Below are 19933 nucleotides of genomic sequence, written 5' to 3' on the forward strand. Positions count from 1 at the left end.
TTATCCTCAAAATCCCAAAGATAGTCTTCTCAGAACTAGGAAAAATAAATGAAAAATTCATATGGAAACAAAAAGAACCACATATAGCCAAAGAAAACCTAAGTAGAAAGAGCACTGCTGGAGGCAACAAGGGACCTGACCTGAAATTATACTCTAGAACCATGGTAATAAGACTGTATGACACTTAACAAAACCATACATACAGCAGTACAATAGAAAAGAAGAAACAGAATTAAACTCACAGTATGGTCACCTTATTTTCAATACAGCATCACAAATATGTACTAGAATATACACAGTGTATTCAAAAGGTGATACAACCTCGATATCTATAAGCAGAAAAAATGAAATCAGCTCCACATTGACTCACCCTGCACTAACATCAATTCAAAATGGATCAAAGATCTTAATGTAAGATCAGAATCTCTTAAAATACTGCAGTAATACATGGGCAACATACTGAAAGTTGTAGGTATAGGCGAGCACATTCTAAAGAGGACTGTAGTAGTAGCCCAGGAAATCAACCCATAATTTAACAAATGGGAGTACATGAAAGTAAAAGTTTCTAAACAACAAAGGAACCTAACAGCAAATAGAAAGTCTACAGAGGGAGAAAATATTTATTTGCCTTCTATTCCTCAGACAGGGAGTTAATTTCTAGACTATATAAAAAGTGGCAAAAGTCAAAAAAACCCCAAAAATCAAAACTACAGAACAACAAATAGGCAATGATATGGACAGGCAGTTCACAAAAGAAGAGACACAAATGGCCAACAGACTTGTAAAAAATGTTCAACATCCCTAGTCATCAGAGAAAAGCAAATTTAAACGACTTTCAGGTTTTATCATACCCTAGTCAGAATTATCAAGAAAACAAATGACCAAACATTCTGTTGAGGCTATGGGAAAAAGGGAACATTTAACTCAATTGGTGACAGTGTAAATTGTTGCAGTGCAGTGATTATGTAAATCATTGTGAAGATTTCTCTAAAACCGAAAACCAAAAGTAGAATTCCCGTGTGATGCAGCTGTATCATTGCTGGACACATATCCAAACACTCAATATACTATCACATTACTGTTCTTTTTTTTTTTTTTTTTCTCTTCTCAATTTTTACTAACATCTTCCATGATTATAAAAAATATCCCATGGTAATACCCTCCCTCCCTCCACTTTCCCTTTTGAAATTCCTTTCTCCATCATTTTCCCCCACCTCCCATCTCAATCAGTCTCTCTTTTATTTTGATGTCATGATCTTTTCCTCCTCTTATGATGGTCTTGTGTAGGTAGTGTCAGGCACTGTGAGGTCATGGATATCAAGGCCATTTTAAGTCTGGAGGGAGCACGTTGTAAGGACTCCTGCCCTTCCTTTGGCTCTTACATTCTTTCCACCACCTCTTCCTCATTAGACCCTGAGCCTTGGAAGGTGTGATCAAGATGTTACTCAGTACTCCAGTCCGTTCTTTCTAGCACCATAATACCTTCTGAGTTGTCCCAAGGTCACTGCCATCTGAGAAGAGAAGATTCTCCACCCAAAGTGAGAGTAGCCTTAATATAAAGGTATGAATATTAAGAGAAGTGCTTACTGGGCAGATTGATAAGCGTAGTATATACATTTATCCAGACATCAGCAGGTGTTACACCCCTAGGTCTCATGACTATCCCTGTTTAAAGTTTACAGTATCAGGGATGTATTCCCTCCCATGGAATGGACCTCCAGTCCAATTAGAAGGCAGTTGGATACCACCATGATAAATGTGCCACTATTGCACCATTGGCTCATTTACCCTGGCTGGCCAGTTATAAGGCTTGCAGTGTCCACTATTGAGTATCTTCACTGGTGATATCTCTTTCTCCCATTAACCAGCATGTAGAATAGCTTCTTCCAGCTTTCTGTCAGCTGTTCTATATGGAGGAGGTTATCAGCTCAGTTCCAGCAGGATTTCTCAGTGACCTTACAGCCCAAGTATGTGCAGTTTTCATCAATAGGGTCTTACCATCTATTCCTGGTGGGAAACCAAGGGCTTTGTCAATGTCCTATAATGTTTTGGGGGCATTACGGACCTCCCTGGCCAACAACTCACTGGAAGGTACCCATCCCTGGCACTGAAAATTTTCTAGCAACAATCTATGGCTCCTGAGTGTTCCATTGTCAAAAACCAGAGGATTCAAGGCTGGTGGTATACCTGATTTTAACGTGTACTACAGAGCCATAGTAACAAAAACAGCATGGTACTGGCACAAAAACAGACATGTATACCAAGGGAACAGAACAGAGGACCCAGATGTAATTGCATGTAGCTATAGCCACCTGATATTTGATAAAAATGTCAAAAATACTCATTGGAGAAAAGACAGTCTCTTCAGCAAATGGTGTTGGGAAAACTGGTATGTATGTGTAGAAGGATGAAAATAGATTTTTCTCTCTCTCCATGAACAAGAATTAAGGCCAAATGGATTAAAGACCTAAACATCAGACCTGAAACTCTAAAACTGCTAGAGGAAAAGGTAGGGGAAACCCTTCAACATATTGGTCTTGACAAAGACTTTCTGAATACAACCCCAATTGCTCAGGCAATAAAAGAACAGATTAACCACTGGGACCTCATGAAATTATAAAGATTTTGTACTGCAAAGGACACTGTGAATAAAGCAAAGAGGCAAGCTACAGAATGGGAAAAAATCTTCGCCAGCTATATATCAGATAAAGGATTAATATCTAAGATATAGAAGGAACACAAAAAGTTAAATAATAAGAAATGAAACAAGCCAATCAAAGAGTGGGCTATGGAGCTAAATAGAGTGTTCTCAAAGGAAGAAATACAAATGGCATATAAGCATCTAAAAAAAGTTCTACATCCCTAATCATCAGGGAAATGCAGATTAAAAGTACATTGAGATTCCATCTCACTCCTGTCAGACTGGCTACCATCATGAAAAAAAAAAGATCATAAATGCTGGCAGGGATGTGGAAAAAGAGGAACCCTTCTACACTGTTGGTGGGAATGCAATCTGGTCCAGCCACTGTGGAAATCTGTGTGGAGGTTCCTAAAACAGCCAATGATTTATCTATCATATGACCCAGCTATAGCACTCCTAGGCATATATCCTAAGGGCTCATCTCATTTCCTTAGAAGTACTTGCTCAACCATGGCTATTGCTGCTCAATTTATACTAGCTGGGAAATGGAACCAGCCTAGATGTCCCTCAACTGATGAGTGGATAATGAAGATATGGCACATTTATACAATGGAGCTATACTCAGTGGTAAAGAAAAATGAAGCTATGAAATTTGCAGAAAAATGAATGGATCTGGAAAGGATTATACTAAGTGAGGTAATCCAGGCCCAGAAAACCAAGAGCCACATGTTCTCCCTCATATGTGGATCCTAGCTACAGATGATTGGGCTTCTGTGTGGGAAAAAAAAAAAAAGAAAAAACTCAGTAGCAGAGGCCAGTCGGTCAAAAAGGAGATATAAAGGGAAGAGAAAGGAAGGGAGGAGGGTATTTAATAGTTTGGTATTGTATATATGTAAGTAGAATGATTTAGATGGGGAGGTAATATGATAGAGAATGGAATTTCAAAGGGGAAAGTGGGGGCAGGGGAAGGAAGGGCATTACCATGGGATATTTTTTATAATCATGGAAATAGTTAATAAAAATTGAGAAAAAAAACAGGATTCCATATGATTTATTTATATACTGTTAGAGTTTGATTAGCCTTCTCTCCACCTTTCCATTACTCAATATCTTCCCCTGACCACACTTTGTGCCTTTTCACCCCCGTTAATCTATTCTTCTACTTACATATATACAATACCATCCTATCGAGTACCTGCCTATCTTCCTTTCTCTTCCCTTTATATCTCTCTTTTACCTTACTGGCCTCTGCTACTGAGGTCTTTCCTTCTCACACAGAAGCCCAATCATCTGAAGCTAGGATCCACATATGAAGGAGAACATGTGGCACTTGTCTTTCTGGGCCTGGGTTACCTCACTTAGTATAATCCTTTCCAGATCCATCCATTTTCCTGAAAATTTCATAACTTCATTTTTTGTTTATTTTATTTTATTTTTTTACTGCTGAGTAGAACTCCATTGTATAAATGTGACTTTTCTTCATTATCCACTCATCCGTTGAGGGACATCTAGGCTGGTTCCATTTCACAGCTATTGTGATCTGAGCAGCAATAAACATGGTTGAGAAAGTACTTCTGAGGAAATGAGATGAGTCCTTAGGATATATGCCTAGGAGTGCTATAGCTGGGTCATATGGTAGATCAATTTTTAGCTGTCTAGGAACCTTCACACTGATTTCTATAATGGTTGGACCAGATTGCTTTCCCACCAACAGTGTAGAAGGGTTCCTCTTTTTCCACATCCCCACCAGCATTTAAGATCATTTGTTTTCATGATGGTAGCCAATCTGACAGGAGTGAGATGGAATCTCAATGTAGTTTTAATCTGCATTTCCCTGATATGTAGGGACGTAGAACATTTTATTTTATATACTTATATGCCATCCATATTTCATCTCTTGAGAATTCTCTATTTAGCTCCATAGCCCATTTTTTAATTGGCTTGTTTGATTTCTTACTTTTTAATTTTTTGAGTTCTTTGTATATCCTAGATGTTGACACTCTATCTGATATATAGCTGGTAAAGATTTTTTTCCCATTCTGTAGGTTGCCTCTTTGCTTCATTCACGTGTCCTTTGCAGTACAAAATCTTTGTAGTTTCCTGAGGTCTCAGTGGTTAATCTGTGGTTTTGTTGCCTGAGCAATTGGAATTATATTCAGAAAGTCTTTGTCAAGACCAATATGTTGAAAGGTTTCCCCTACTTTTTCCTCTAGCAGTTTCAGAGTTTCAGAACTGATGTTAAGATCTTTAATCCATTTGGCCTTAATTCTTGTGCATGGAGAGTATAAAGAATCTATTTTTATCCTTCTACAGATACATATCCAGTTTTCCCAGCACCATTTGCTGAAGAGGCTCTTTTCTCTAATGAGTTTTTTTGGCATTTTTATCAAATATCAGGTGGCTGTAATACCTAGATTTATATCTGGCTCCTCTATTCTGTTCCATTGATCTCTATGTCTGCTGTTGTTCCAGTGCCATGCAGTTTTTGTTACTATGGCTCTGTAGTGTAGGATAAATTAAGTATGGTGATACCACCAGCCTTATTTTGATGCTCAGTATTATTTACATATTAGTGATTTTTGGGATTCCAAATGAATTTTTGGATTGTATTTTCTATTTTCATGAAGAATGCTATTGGAATTTTGATGGGGATTGTATTAAATGTGTAGATTGCTTTTGGTAAGATTGCCATTTTCACAATATTGATTCTTCCAATCCAGGAACAAGGGATGATTTTTCCCTTTCCTAGTATCTTCTAAAATTGCTCATTTGAGTGTTTTATAGTTTTCATTGGAGAGATCCTTTACTTCCCTGGTTAAGTTTATTCCAATGTACTTTATTTTCTTTGATGCAATTGTGAATGGGAGTGATTCTTTGAGTGATTCTTTCCTCTGTGTGTCTGTTGTTCGTATGGAGAAAGGCTACAGATTTCTGTGTTTATTTTGTATCCTGCTACATGGCTGTAGGTGTTTATCAGCTCTAAGATTTTGCTGGTAGAGTCTTTTGGGTCCTTTATATATAGAATCACCTGCAAATAATGATAACTTGATCTCTTCCTTTCCAATTTGTATCACTTTTATGTGTGTCTCTAGCCTTATTGCTATGGCTAAGACTTCTACTACTATATTAAATAAAAATGGGGACAGTAGACACCCTTGTCTTGTTCCTGATTTACATGGAAAATCTTCAAGTTTTTCCCCATTTAGTAATATGTGGGCTGTAGGCTTGTCATAAACAGCTTTATTATATTGATATGTTCCTTCTATTCCCAGTCTCTAGTTTTATCATGAAGAGATTTTGGATTTTGTCAAACACTTTCTCTGCATCTAATGAGATGATCATGTGATTTTTGCCCTTAGTCCATTTATATAATGTATTACCTTTATTGATTTGTGTATGTTGAACTCCCTGCATCACTAGGATAAAGCCTACTTGGTCAGGGTGAATGATCTTTCTGATATATTCTTGTATTCTGTTTGCCAATATTTTGTTGAGAATTTTGCATCTATGTTCATGAGGGAGACTGGTCTATAATTTTCTATTTTTGGTTCTATCTTTGCCTGGTTTTGGTATTAGGGTGATGGTGGCTTCGCAGAAGGAGTTTGGTAAGATTCCTTCTTTTTCTATTTTATGGAAAAGCTTAAGAAGCAATGGTGATAGTTCTTCCCTGAAGGTCAGGTAAAATTCAGCAGTGAGTCCATCTGGGCCTGGGCTTTTTTAAGTTGGGAAGTTTTTGTTAACTGCTTTGATCTCCAACTTGTTATAGGTCTATTTAAGTGATTAATCTCATCTTGATTTAATTCAGGTATGTAATATAAATCAATGAAATCCATTTCTTTCATATTTTCATTCTTTGTGAAGTATATGCTTCTATAGTATGTCCCTATGATATTTTTTTTTAATTTCTCTGGTATCTGTTGTGATATTACCTTTTTCAAATCCCTAATTTATTAATTTATGTTTCTTCTCATTTTCTTTTGGGCAGATTTGCTGAGGGTTTATCAATCTTGTTTATCCTTTCAGAGAACCAACTCTTTGTTTCAGTGATTCTTTGGATTGCTTTTATTTTGTTGTTACTATTTCATTAATTTCTGCCCTAATCTTTATTATTTCTTCCTGTCTACTGATTTTTGGTTTGCTTTATTGTTCTTTTTCCAAGGCTTTAAGGTGAACCATTAGGTCATTTACTTGTGACCTTTCTAATTTCTTAATATAGGCACTAAAGCTATAAATTTACCTCTCAGGACTGCCTTCATTGTGTCCCAGAGGTTTTGGTATATTGTTTTCTCATTATCGTTTGACTCAATAAATTTTTTGATTTCCTTCTTGATTTCTTCATTGACCCATTCATCATTTAGTAGGGTATTTTTCAATTTCCATGATTTTGTGTATGATCTACAGCCTTTCTTGCTATTCACTTGTAGTTTGATTCCATTGTGTTCAGATAGAATGCAAGGAATTATTTCAATTTTCCTGAATTTGTTAAGATTTGCTTTGTGTCCTAAAATATGGTCTATTTTAGAGAATGTTTCATGTGCTGCTGAAAAGAATGTATGTTTCGCAGCATTTGAATGAAATTTCTATGTGTATATATCTGTTATGTCCAGTTCTTCTATGACCTCATTTAGTCCAGATGCCTCTGAGTTTATTTTTTCCTTGGATGACCTGTCAATTGATAGAGTGGGGTGTTGAAATCACCTACTACCACTGTGTTTGGTATTATCTGTGACCTTAGTTCTAATAGTGTTTGTTTGATGAATTTGGGGGCCCCCATGTTATGTGCATATGTGTTTAGGATTGTAATGTCCTCCTATTGAAGGGTGCCTTTAATCAATGTAAAGTGGCCTTCCTTATCTTTCTTAACTAATGTTGGACTAAAGTATACCTTGTCAGATGTTAATATAGCAACCCCTGCTTCTTTTCTAGGCTCATTTGCTTGAAACAACATTTTCCAACCTTTCACCCTAAGATAGTGTCCATCATTTGTAGAATTGTGGCTTTTCTAGAGGCAAAACAAATTGAAGGATCCTGCTTTTTAACTCAGTCTGCAAACCTATGTCTTTTGGTTGGGGCATTGAGTTCGTTGATATTAAGAGATATTATTGAAAGGTGTGTATTTATTTTTGCTGGTTTATTTTGTAATTCTTCCGGCTTTACCTTTGCTCTCTTGTGTTAACTAGTATTTGAGTATTGTTTGTTTTTTTCCTGGTTCCTTATGTTGTGTTTTTCCTTTTCCTCAGCATGGATAATTCTTTCAAATATTTTCTGTAGAGCTGGATTTGTCCTTAAGTACTCCTTTAGCCTGCTTTTGTTGCAGAATGTCCTTATTTCTCCGTGTATTTGAATGGATAGCTTTGCAGGATAAAGTAACCTTGGTTAACAGTTGTCATGTTTCAGAACTTGGAATACATCACTCCATAAACTTCTGGCTTTTAAAGTCTGTGTTGAGTAATCTGCTGTAATCCCGATAGGCTTGCCTTTGTAGGTAACTTGATTTTTCTCTCTGAAGGCTTTCAATACTTTTTCTTTGTTTGTGTGTTTGGTAGTTTGATTATAATATGGTGAGGAAAGGTTCTTTCCAGGCTTTGTCTGGCTGGTGTTCTAAAGGATTCCTGTTTCTGAATTGGCAAATTGTTCCCAGTTTGGGGGAAGCTTTCTTCTGTGATTTTGTTGAAGACACCTAATATGCCTTTGGAGTGAAATAATCTTTCTACTATACCCTGAATTCTTATGTTTGATCTTTTCATAGTGTTCCACATATCTTGAAATTCCCATTCATACTTTTCAATTAGTTTTTCTTTCTCTTTGTTGGACTGTATTGGATCTACCACCTGATCTTTAGCTTAGATATTCTGTCCTCTCCTTCATCCATTCTACTGCTGAGATTTTCTACAGAGTTTTTTTTTTTTTTTTTAATTTCATTTACTGTGTTCTTTATTCCTAGTAATTCTAACTGGTTTTTTCTTTATTTAGTCTATTTCCTAATTTATGTCTAGATTGACCTCTTTATTTCATTTAATTGGCTACCTGTGTCTTCTTTGATTCCTGGAGCCGCAGCTGCTGCTGGAGCCACCACTGCAGTCCTGTGGACCTGCTGGAGTTGCTTTTGCTGGCCTGTGTGGGCTCTGGATTCTCTGGATCTCTCCTAGTTCTCCACTGTCATTTCAATTTCCTATACACCTCACATTTTAGTAAAAGTGTGTATCTTGCTGTTTTGTTTTTTTTTTTGAGGGGGGTTGGCCTTTTCCCCCGTAGGCTGCTTTGGCATGGTACCTACGCTACCATCTTTACCAGAAATTCAGCACATTACTGTTCTATTCACTATAGCTAGGAAATGGAATCAAACTACCTTTCCATTTATTTAATAAAATAAAGTAATAAAATTAAATAAAGTTTATTAAAACTTGCATAATCATTTCTTCCACCATCTCCCCTTTCCCTTTCCCTACCCTCATACACTGAACTCACACTTTTTTCCCTTTACTACCTTGATGTCTTCCCCCCACTTCCACATCTTCCCCAACAACCTGTTGGTGGGTCTTGGAATATGCAGGTCTTGTGCTAATGACAGCCACTCTAAAGTCAGGAATAATGTCAACTTCATGTCTGGGAGACAGACTTCCACAACACTCCTTCCTATCCTTTGGCTCTTACATTCTTTCTGCTATCTCTTCCATTATTGTCCCTGAACCATTGTAGAAGTGACATAGATGTCTCCTTAAGTGTTGAACACTCAATAGTGCCTTCTTTTTTTCCAGTACTTATATGAGTTTTGAGTTACCCTAGCAGTGGCTGCCATGTCAAAAAGAGAGGTTTCTTTAACAAGAAGTGAAAATAGCATTAATAAAGATATATATGCTGGGAACAACCTTTAACCCCAGCACATGGGAGGCAGAGGTAGGAGCATCACTGTGAGTTCAAGGCCACCCTGAGACTACATAGTGAATTCCAGGTCAGCCTGAGATAGAGTGAGACCCTATCTCAAAAACACAAACAACAAAAAAGATGCACAATCATAAATATTTACAGGGCAATTGGGTAGGTAAATATATCTATTTAGTCAAGTGATAGTAGTAACTTTCTCCCTAAGGTATGTGCTCTTCCCAGCTATAAGCTTTGCATGATGAGGTGTTCAGTATCAAGCATGAGTTCCCTCAAATTGAATTAGAAAGCAAAACTAAATCAATAAAAGTTAATTAAAACTTGAGAGGTTATGAAGAAAATCTATGAAAACCTACTTCTTTGGTAACTAATTAAAAATATAAAAATTAAAAAACATAGCTTACGGAAGAAGTATTCTGCTAGGGTCTAAATGCCCCAAAGTCATTCATTGTCACAGAAAAAATTTAGTGCCAGGCTGTGATACCTTTCAGTAAGGTGTTGGTCAGAAAGTCCTATGGGGTCCCCAAAGCAGCATAGCATATTTTTAATGCTTTTGGTTGGCCACCAGAACTTGGTGTTAAGATTATTGGTAAAGTCTCCACATTATTCAGGTGCAGGGTACTCTGAAATCAAGCTGGAAGAACTGAGTTGGAAGTTTCTTCCCTGCTGACTAGTGGTGACAGTGCTGGAATGTGTTATGTAGCATGTCAGAGGAGAAAAGTTATCAATGTCTTACCAGTAGTGGACCCTACAAGCTATACAACTGGCCATAAAAGCAAGATGTACCCACTAGTTCATAATGCCATATCTGCTATACGGGTGACCAACTATACCATGGAATTTTATTCAGCTATAAATAGAAATGAATTATAAACATGGATATAATTAGGAAATATTATAATAAGTGAGGTAACCTAGGCCAAGAAAGATAAAAATCACATGTTCTTTCAAGTGTGTGTGAATATAGACTAGAGATAATGATAACAGACCACAACATTTACCAAGAGGTGATGAGAAAGAGTGGAGGGGAACAAAAGGAATCTGTTAATATTAAAGTGGATATAAGGCTATGGTGGGAGAAGGGCAGATGGGAAAGGTACAAGGGGAGTGATGGGGAGAGGGGACATGGGAAAGATAAGCAAAAAATTTGTTTTAAATATAATACAGCCTAATTCTTTGTATGCCAATAAACATTTTTTATAAAGATGTGCAAATGGAGATGAAATCATGACTTATTAGATGCCTATAACTCATTATGGGAGAAATATGCTTTCATTTTGATGTGCATTAATCAGCAGTGCAAGAGTTATTCTGTCCTCAAAGTATATACAGAACATTAATCACTAGTTATTATTACATTAGTGATATTCCAATATGTTTAGCCATTATCATATTCTATTTCTTATCTCATTCTAAAGATTTTACTAAGACTATACAGTACAGAGAAATATTCTAAGTTATTTTATTCTATTCAAATCATTCAAATATTGCAAATGAAAAATTCAGGGTGCTAAGGCTCTGGGCTACCTTTTCCTATTAATGCCATTTCTATTGTACTATTTCTAGGGAAGAAATTGATTTTTATTTGATATGAAGTGTTTAAATCATTTATATGCATTCGAATAATGTGGCAATACTTTCTATTTATATAGAATCATTTCCCCCTGGAGACTGCAGAACAAGTTTCTAATGTTTTTTCATTTATCTTTACAATATCTCATTGATGTTGGGCACTAATTTATATTATCTCCATTGATTGTGAAATATTGCACTTATTACTACTAATGTGATTGTATATAGAAACAGAATGTCTTTCTAACCTTATATTAGCAGGCTTTTAGGATCAAAATCAAGGTGTTTTGCTGATGACACTTGCCTGGGAATATAAAATTAGGAGTGCATTAGAGTTTTACAGAGAAATATAACAAACGGAATATGTGCAATAATTAAGACTATAAGGTAACTTTGATCTAGAGGGATTCACAGAGGCATTAGACTTTAGTTATCTATTTACCTGTTCATCTATCTATCATCTGTCTCAAGAATTTCCAAATAAATTAACTAGATTACAAGACTCTGGGTTTTGGATATTTCAGAATTTCTGAGGTAGGTTGATAGGTAGAAATTCAAGTAAGAGTCCATGTTTCAGTCCTAATTCTAAATTCCTTAGAGCAGCATGCTGTAAACTCACAATTTTTGCTTTGTTGTCTTGAGTATTTATTCTTTTCTTTTTTTGTAGGAAGCCTTGGTGTTAACTTGAATACTTTAAGCTGATTAACTGGTTAAATGACTCCAACAAATGTTATGGAGGATGAGTTTTCATGAAATAACTATTGATTTAAATTAATATAAAAAATACCTTCAAATCAAAATCTAGGCAACAGGAAGAGGTACTGGGTGGGGGGGGGGGTAACAAAATAAGTGGGCACAATTGCCAAATTAAGTTCATAAATTAGTTACAAATGATCCTGCAACCTTGGAAACATGCTTGGAATAGTCTGACAGTCCATATGATTAAACAAAGTTCTTGCAATGCCTGTAGCTACTTTATATTTGTATGTATGCCACATTATTGTGGGTTTTAGCTAAAATACATGTGTATGTTGTGACTATATAGGTTCTAGCTAGTTGAATAAGTGCATTTGATTTTGACTTTCTCAGTGCCAATCATTTAATATATAGTTTGTGAGTAACTAGTCTATTGTAATCATTAGAGAAATACTAGTTAGCTAAATGGATGGTGACCTGCACTTGTGCACTTTGCTGTGTTCTACTTGAGTGGTTACAACTATAAACATATCTGTGACTCATTCCTAGACAGGTTCAACTTTCAACCAACAGCCTATAATGTATGTTTCTTAGGTATGCCTCATAACTGTTTGAACTTTATCATGATGGAATGGTTAAATATAGCAAATTAACACATTTAATCTCACATGGAAACATTTGAAGATCAGTCACATTCCAGATGTCAAGATGACAATAAGTTCAAGGATGTTAAACACATTTTTAAGAACAGCAGTAATGTTTTTGTTACATAGGTGTGATCTTCTTGCATCCAACTTTCTGCCTGTTAACAAATGTTTTGACCAAGGATAAATGGAGAAAAAGCATTTTTCATATTTTTTATTTGTACATTTTCTTTTATAACATAACCTTAAGTTACCTGTTTGGGGAACACAAAATCCTTGTTGGTTTTCTGCTGACAATGTGTGGCCATGCTCTGCATTTTCTCTGCCTGGTTCTGATAATGCATTATTCTCCTAACCCTGATTTTCCTGGGCTTCTGTATATTTCTGTGGGACTCCAGCTGCTAATGAGTTCTTTTCCCCACCTCATGTTTCCTATTTGTTTTCCTTTGGCTGGCTTTGTCTACACAGCATCAGGTGAATTCAGTCAGGTTCTTCATAGAATTGACAACTTGTCTTTCAGGAGCTAGATTTCCTTTTCTTGACATATTTTTTTCACTATGCATTCCAGATTCTTGTTCCATGAATAATGATATCATGGATGTCTAGACATAATATTACACACTTGCAATCCCCATACTTGTGGGCCAGAGAGAAAATCAAATTGGAGGTCCTGGAGATATTGTCAGACACTTAGGTTATAACATATACTTTTCATATAAGAAGAAAGACAAAGAAATAATGAAATGTTAATTACATAAACTAATTTTCTTCAACACCAGTTATTGACATCCATTAGAAAATCTAGATAGACTTATAATTTTAGAATCCTTCTAACAGGAATGCAAGATTTATGCCTGCTTCTCTCTTAGTGTTCTAATACCCTTCAGATCTTTGAACAGTACTATCTAGTTATCAAGTGATCACAAGCATCAGTATCACCACCATCACCATTTCTGCTCTACTGAGCATTGCTGTAGTGTACACTCAGAAGACGTGTCATGTCCACCACCATCTCTGCCACTACTGAGCTTTGTTGTAGTGTGAATTGACAGGAAGGAACTGTGGCAAAACGCTGAAAGCTGTGTGGAGACAATGTCGTGTCTTGCCATTCAATATATAGCCTATAGATAATGGGTAAACAAAGTTTCATTTAGCCTGTCAATATACCAATAAAAATCCAGCCTATAATGTATGAATTTTTTTCATTAGCCATTTAATTTTATCTCAAATTCCATAAAATCAGTGTTTCAATACTAATTATCATGATTGTTATCTGCACAAGGAAAGACATAAGCTTCTCTTTTTTTCTGATGAAAACAGTTGAAGTCAAGGTTTATTACAAGCAAGATATATATCCAAAATGATAATAACCACTCAAAGTGAAGTATCTATCATTGTGTCTCATCTCATCAAAATTATTTATTTTAAATATCATAATACATAGTGAAGAACGTGGAGCTGGGGAGATGGATGAGCAGTTAAGGTGCTGGCTTGCAAAGCTTGACACCCCAGGTTCAATTCCCCAGTACCTATGTAAATCCAGATACACAAAGTGGTGCATGCATCTGGAGTTCATTTACAGTAGCAGGAAGCCCTGATGTGCCCATTCTCTGTCTGCCTCTTTCTGTCTATGTCAAATGGATTTTCATTTTTGAGAGAGAGAATGGGTGCACCAGGGTCTTTTGCCACTGAAAACGAATTCCAGACACAGTAACATCTTGTGCATCTGACTTTACCTGGGTACTGGGGAAATTGAACCTAAGGCTTTAGGCTTTATAAGCAAGTGCCTTTAACCACTGAACCATCTATCTAACCCAAACTTTTGATTTTACACGGCTCAAAGTTAAGAGACAGTCTTTTAAAAAATATAGTTTGTTTATTTATTTGAGAGAGAGAAAGAGGGAGAGAGAGAGAAAGAGAGAATGGGCATGTGGGCATGTCAGGGCCTCTAGCTACTGCAAACATACTCCATATGCATGCACCCCTTGTCCTGGAGAGTTGAACATGGATCCTTTGGCTTTGCAGGCAAATGCCTTAACCGCTAAGCCATCTCCCTAGCCAGAATTAAAAAAAAAAAAAATTAAAGAACTTGGCTCAACAAATTAAATGATGTTACAAATGAGGTTTCTGTCTGTGGAGATAGCTTAGTGGGTAAAAGTGCTTGCTGTGCATACCTCTCAACTGGAGTTTGGGTTCCCAGAACCATATAAGGCCAGAGGCAATAGCAAGCATCTGTATTCCTAACACACCTATGTTGCTTGAAGACACAAGAATCTGGCATGCTCAAAGGCCAGTTGGCTTGGAATATGCCATGGTGAGTAATTAAAAAAAAAAAAAAAAAAAAAAAAAAGACTTCTTCAAGCAAGGTGGAAGATGAGGACAATCTCCTGAAGTTGTCCACTCACCTCCATATGTGACATGGCAGGTGCATGCCCACAACCACACACCCAAATACACACACAAAATGAGGTTTCCTGGACAAATCATATAATTTCTTCCAGTAACAACAGCAAATTGGAATAATAAACATAATAATTTGACTTTAAAAATTCATTTATTTATTTTCAAGCAGAAAGAGAGACAGAGATTGAGACAAAGAGGAGGGGGAGAATGGGCAGGCCAAGGCCTCTAGCCCCTGCAAAGGAACTCCAGAGGCATATGCTGCTTTGTGCATCTGGCTTTAAGTGAGCACTGGGGAATCAAACCCAAGTTGTCAGGCTTTGTAGGCAAGCACATTAATTGCTGGGCCATCTCTCCATCCCCATAATTTTATTTTTTATCATTCAATCTAAAATCCCATATATTTACATATATGCAGGTGGAAGATACAGATAGATATAGATATAGACATGAATAACACTTGTATTAGGCATATGCCTTGAAAAAGTTAGTGACTATTTTTATTATTAAGTTTATTAAAGATCTCCCAAATATGGGAGAACAAAAGCATCATTTTATTGATGAAAGCCCAGTACATATATGAAGACAATACACTTGTGAGAATACATATTTAATAGTAGGTTTACACTTCCTAAGTCAATTATAGTACATGTTTTGGGCATATAGGATGTGTAATGTTTTCTTAAATTATAAAAGAGATACTTATCTTCTATGAAATAATATCTTTTATATTGTTGGACTTATATTAAATTTGACCTTAAGATATCAGCCATAAATGATATAATAATTCTTTTGATTTTAGATTTCACAGAATAATAAATAAACTTTACAGAGAAAATGAATTTAGAATACATTAAAAACAGCTAATGACATAGAATTATTTTTGAATTATATTAGTTTTTCTTTAGTTCTAATGCATGGCATAATAATTTCTCCATAAATGTACTTAAATACTTTCGTTATAATATTTATCAGAGTGTTTTTATACCCTATTCTTTCTTTTAATTCTTTTCTTTCTTTATTTTCCTTCTCATGCAGAAGCCCAATCATCTGTAGCTAGGATCCACATATGAGGGAGAACATGTGGTGCTTGGCTTTCTGGGCCTGGGTTACCTCACTTAGTATAATCCTTTCCAGATCCATCCATTTTTCTGCTAATTTCGTAACTTCATTTTTCTTTACCGCTGAGTAGAACTCCATTGTATAAATGTGCCGCATCTTCATTTTCTTTCTTTATTTGAAAGAGAGAAAGAGAGAGAAGAATGGGCATGCCAGGGCTTCCAGCCACTGCAAACGAGCTCCAGACACATGCACCCTCTGGTGCATCTGGAGTATGTGAATACTGGGTAGTTAAACCTGATTTCTTAGGCTTTGCAGGTAAGTGCCTTAAGTGCTAAGCAATCTTTCTATCCCTATATTCTATTCTTTAGTATGAATAAGAAATGTATGTTTTTATATTTTAAGATTTAGTTCAGAAATTATAAATCTATTTAGGTTTTATTTTTTATTTTTCCATTTATTTATTTGAAAGAGAGAGAGAGAAGGAGAGAGAAAGAGGCCGATAGAGAATGGGCACATCAGGGCATCCAGCCGCTGCAAACAAACTGCAGATGCATGCGCCCCCTTGTGCATCTGGCTTACATAGATTCTGGGGAGTTGAACCTGGATCCTTTCTTTGGCTTTGCAGGCAACTGCCTTAACCGCTAAGACATCTCTCCAGCCCCATTAGGTTTTAATCAAAACTGTTTATTTGTTCAATATAATATCTTTCTGATGGGCAAAAAATGATTCTGTGAGTAATGTTTCTATATTTTAGGTACATCTAGAGTGGAGCCCTTGTGTTTCTCAATAAACTTCTACATGGCAGATCCTTCAAATGCACCTGTAAATATCTGTCCCTCCAGAGCTAATTAAAGATTTTTTTAAATATCTTTAAGGAGATTGGCTTCCCATTATCCTTAGCCCATAGACAAGTACTTAGTCATGTGGAATAAGTGGAATTCCCTTCTAAATTCATATGTTGAAATCCTAAACCACTTATGAGCATATTTGAAGGTGGAATTTTGGGAGATAATTGAGAGGTAAAATATCATAAGAGTGGAACTGGGGCTCAAAAGCCTATAATCTGGTATCTTTATAAGAGAAGGTGACATAAGGCTCTCTGTTTCTAAATACACACAAAAGAAAGGCCACAGTAAGGACACAGTGATGACTACTGATTACAAGCCAGGGGGTGAAACCTGATCAGGAAGGAAATCAGCCAGCAACTTGATTTCATACCTCTATCTCAAAATTATGAAATAAGTTTCTGCCATAAGCCATATGATCTCTGGTTATTTTCCTGTGGCACACTTTGAAACAAAGGCAGTCTGGGCATTAAATTGAACTTAAATCCCAACTTTTAATCTTAGCACCACCATTTCTTCAACTTTTCTTTCTGACTGTTCTCAATCACATTTTATATCAATGTTTTTAAGTGCATCTTTTCAAATGAATAAAATCACTTAGTTGGGTGGACAAAAGATTTGTGTGTTCTTGAATATTCCTTTTCTATTCTTTGGTAATATAACAGTCTTACAGCAAAGGGTGCTTGTGAGATTAAATATTTAAGCATAAAAGTACTTAGAAGAGCATGGTAACTCTCACACTATGTTGGTGCTTTTAGCAAGCATGCCATTATTCCTGGTATGATGGTTTATAATATAAAATAATCCTTAGGCAAAAGCAGTTCTGGAATGTTTTCTGTTTGCTTGATGATTTAAAGTGGGATTTTTCTTAAACACATATGAGGAGTGATGATGTTATCCTTTTTAGCACACAGCTTACTATTTGGGAAGAAGGCAAGCTACATGGCTAAAGATATGGACTCAGAGACAGAGTATTTAGACTTTAACCTAAATTTAATCTCTAAGAGCTTTTGAACCTCAAATTGCTTGTATTTTTAGGTTAAAAAATATAGGTGATAATATCACTCCAATATTTGAAAAGATAAAATAAATGAGCACATTTAAAATATTTTGAAAACTTCTTAATGTATGACAAGTTGATTATAAAAAGCACAAGTTACTGTTTACAGGTGGTGTGCTTTTGTTTTCTCAGAAATTACTTGTATCTTGCTTCTGGAAAATTTCATTGAACTATTTTTTTTAATGTAGCTTTTTTATTTTGTAGAAGTAACTGAGTAAACATAATCATTTATTTAGTAAGAAACAAAGTAAATAATTTTCTAATGATTCTTTGTGACACTGCCAAGTTATAAGGATTGCTAATGTAGTATTCTAGAAAAATACACAACAGTAGCTTTGGTCTTTTCCAAATTTTCATGGAAAGCAATTGTAGATCTCTATTCTTTATTTGAATTTCAGCAAAGATCATGGGATATGCCTTTATCCTGCATAATCCCAGCTGAGGTTCAATTAAGAGTATTTCCTAAGCACAATCTATGTGATACCTCCTTGGTTATGCTAAATGAATTTCATTCGTCTCTCTGGTCTTAATGTTACTTACTGGGCACCTATAAAGCCTTCAAACCACAGGCCAGGGAGATTTGCTCAACCATGTTTGTAGTGGCTCAATTTGTAATAGGTAAGAGCTGGAATCAACCTAGATTTCCATCACTAGAAGAATGGATAACTAAGATGTGGTATATCTACACAATGGAATTCTATACAGCAGTAAGAAAGAATGACACAATGAAATTTGAGGAAAAATGGTTGAACCTGGAACAGATCATTCTCAGTGAACTTACCCAATCACAGAAAAAGAAAAAAAGAATCGCCACATAGTCTCACTCATGTACAGCACCTAACCTGAATCTACCCGCGATACCTTACATACCCAGCAAGCATCTCATGGACTAGACACTAAGATGGGTGGGAAGGGAGTGGAGGGCTATGGAAGAGTGGGAAACACAAATCTAGACCCAATCGGCAATGGTACCATAAAATTCTACTTCCTAAAAGGCAGACCAAATGGCTGAACCTTCACCAGGCCCTTATAGGGAACACCTGAACCACAAGACACTGGAAAGGGTATGATGAAGACTAACCTTAATCTTCTACAGCTTCCCACCACCCTTCCCCTCTCTCTCTCTTCTCTCTAGCTCTTGTATATTAGTTATCTTTTTCCTCCTTATCTTAGTGGGCATTGACCTGTGACTCCCAGTACCAGCATGGGGCTATTATTCATAATGAGCTTTTGATCAGAGAGACCTCCAAGGTTTCCTAAAAGAATGACAGATTTCTGTCAGAGTACTAGATGACTCACCAAAAGTTAGTGGTAAGACTCTACTGCTGAAGACACCTTATGTGGTTGACACGTAAAATGGAATGGCATGGCTGGAAGTTGGAAGAAAGTCAGTCTCCAGACAGTCAGCACATCTAGTGCCAGAAGGTGCTACATGAGTGACTTGGGGAAAATGACCAATATCTGTCCAAGCAACTCATGGTCTAACCTACTTAGTAACAAATAACCTGTTGTGATGCCCACACAAGAGCAATAATGGCACACAGTCATGGTGGGTAACCAACTGCTCTTGATTTGGCTAACTGATCCTCTCAGTGGTACATGACCTAAAGCTGGAGCTGGGAAAGAAGTCAGAAACATATCCAAACATAAGCCCACTGTCCATTATCAAGCTACCATCAATCATGGGCTACAAGAAGGCCTACACCTATTAAATTCTCTATAATAAAGTAAGGGTCATCTCATTTGTCCTGGTGCTAACTTACTCTCTGTTGGAGAATCTTCTTCTCTTTTTCATATAGATGTAGATCCTAAGGAGAGAGCCACCCCATTATACCTCAAAAGAGCCCTGGCTGAAACTAAGAAAAATTGGTGAAACAAGCAAAGGTACTGTTTACCTGGTGAACTAGATACCAGCACAAGGGAGAAGGAGATCAACACAGAGAAAAAATCAACTCCTACCAAATCAGAGAGCCAGAGACCCAGAGGCCCTCAACACCTTATCACTGAAGCAGACCAAAAATGAACCCAACATGGCTCAGGGAAATTTTGCAGAAGAGGGGCCAGAAAGAATGTCATGATATGTAGAGACATTTATCTTACCCATAACTGTGGGCTAACTCCACAATGCATG

This window comes from Jaculus jaculus, chromosome 7 (genome assembly GCF_020740685.1).
Source record: "Jaculus jaculus isolate mJacJac1 chromosome 7, mJacJac1.mat.Y.cur, whole genome shotgun sequence".
In the NCBI taxonomy this organism is placed as follows: Eukaryota; Metazoa; Chordata; class Mammalia; order Rodentia; family Dipodidae; genus Jaculus; species Jaculus jaculus.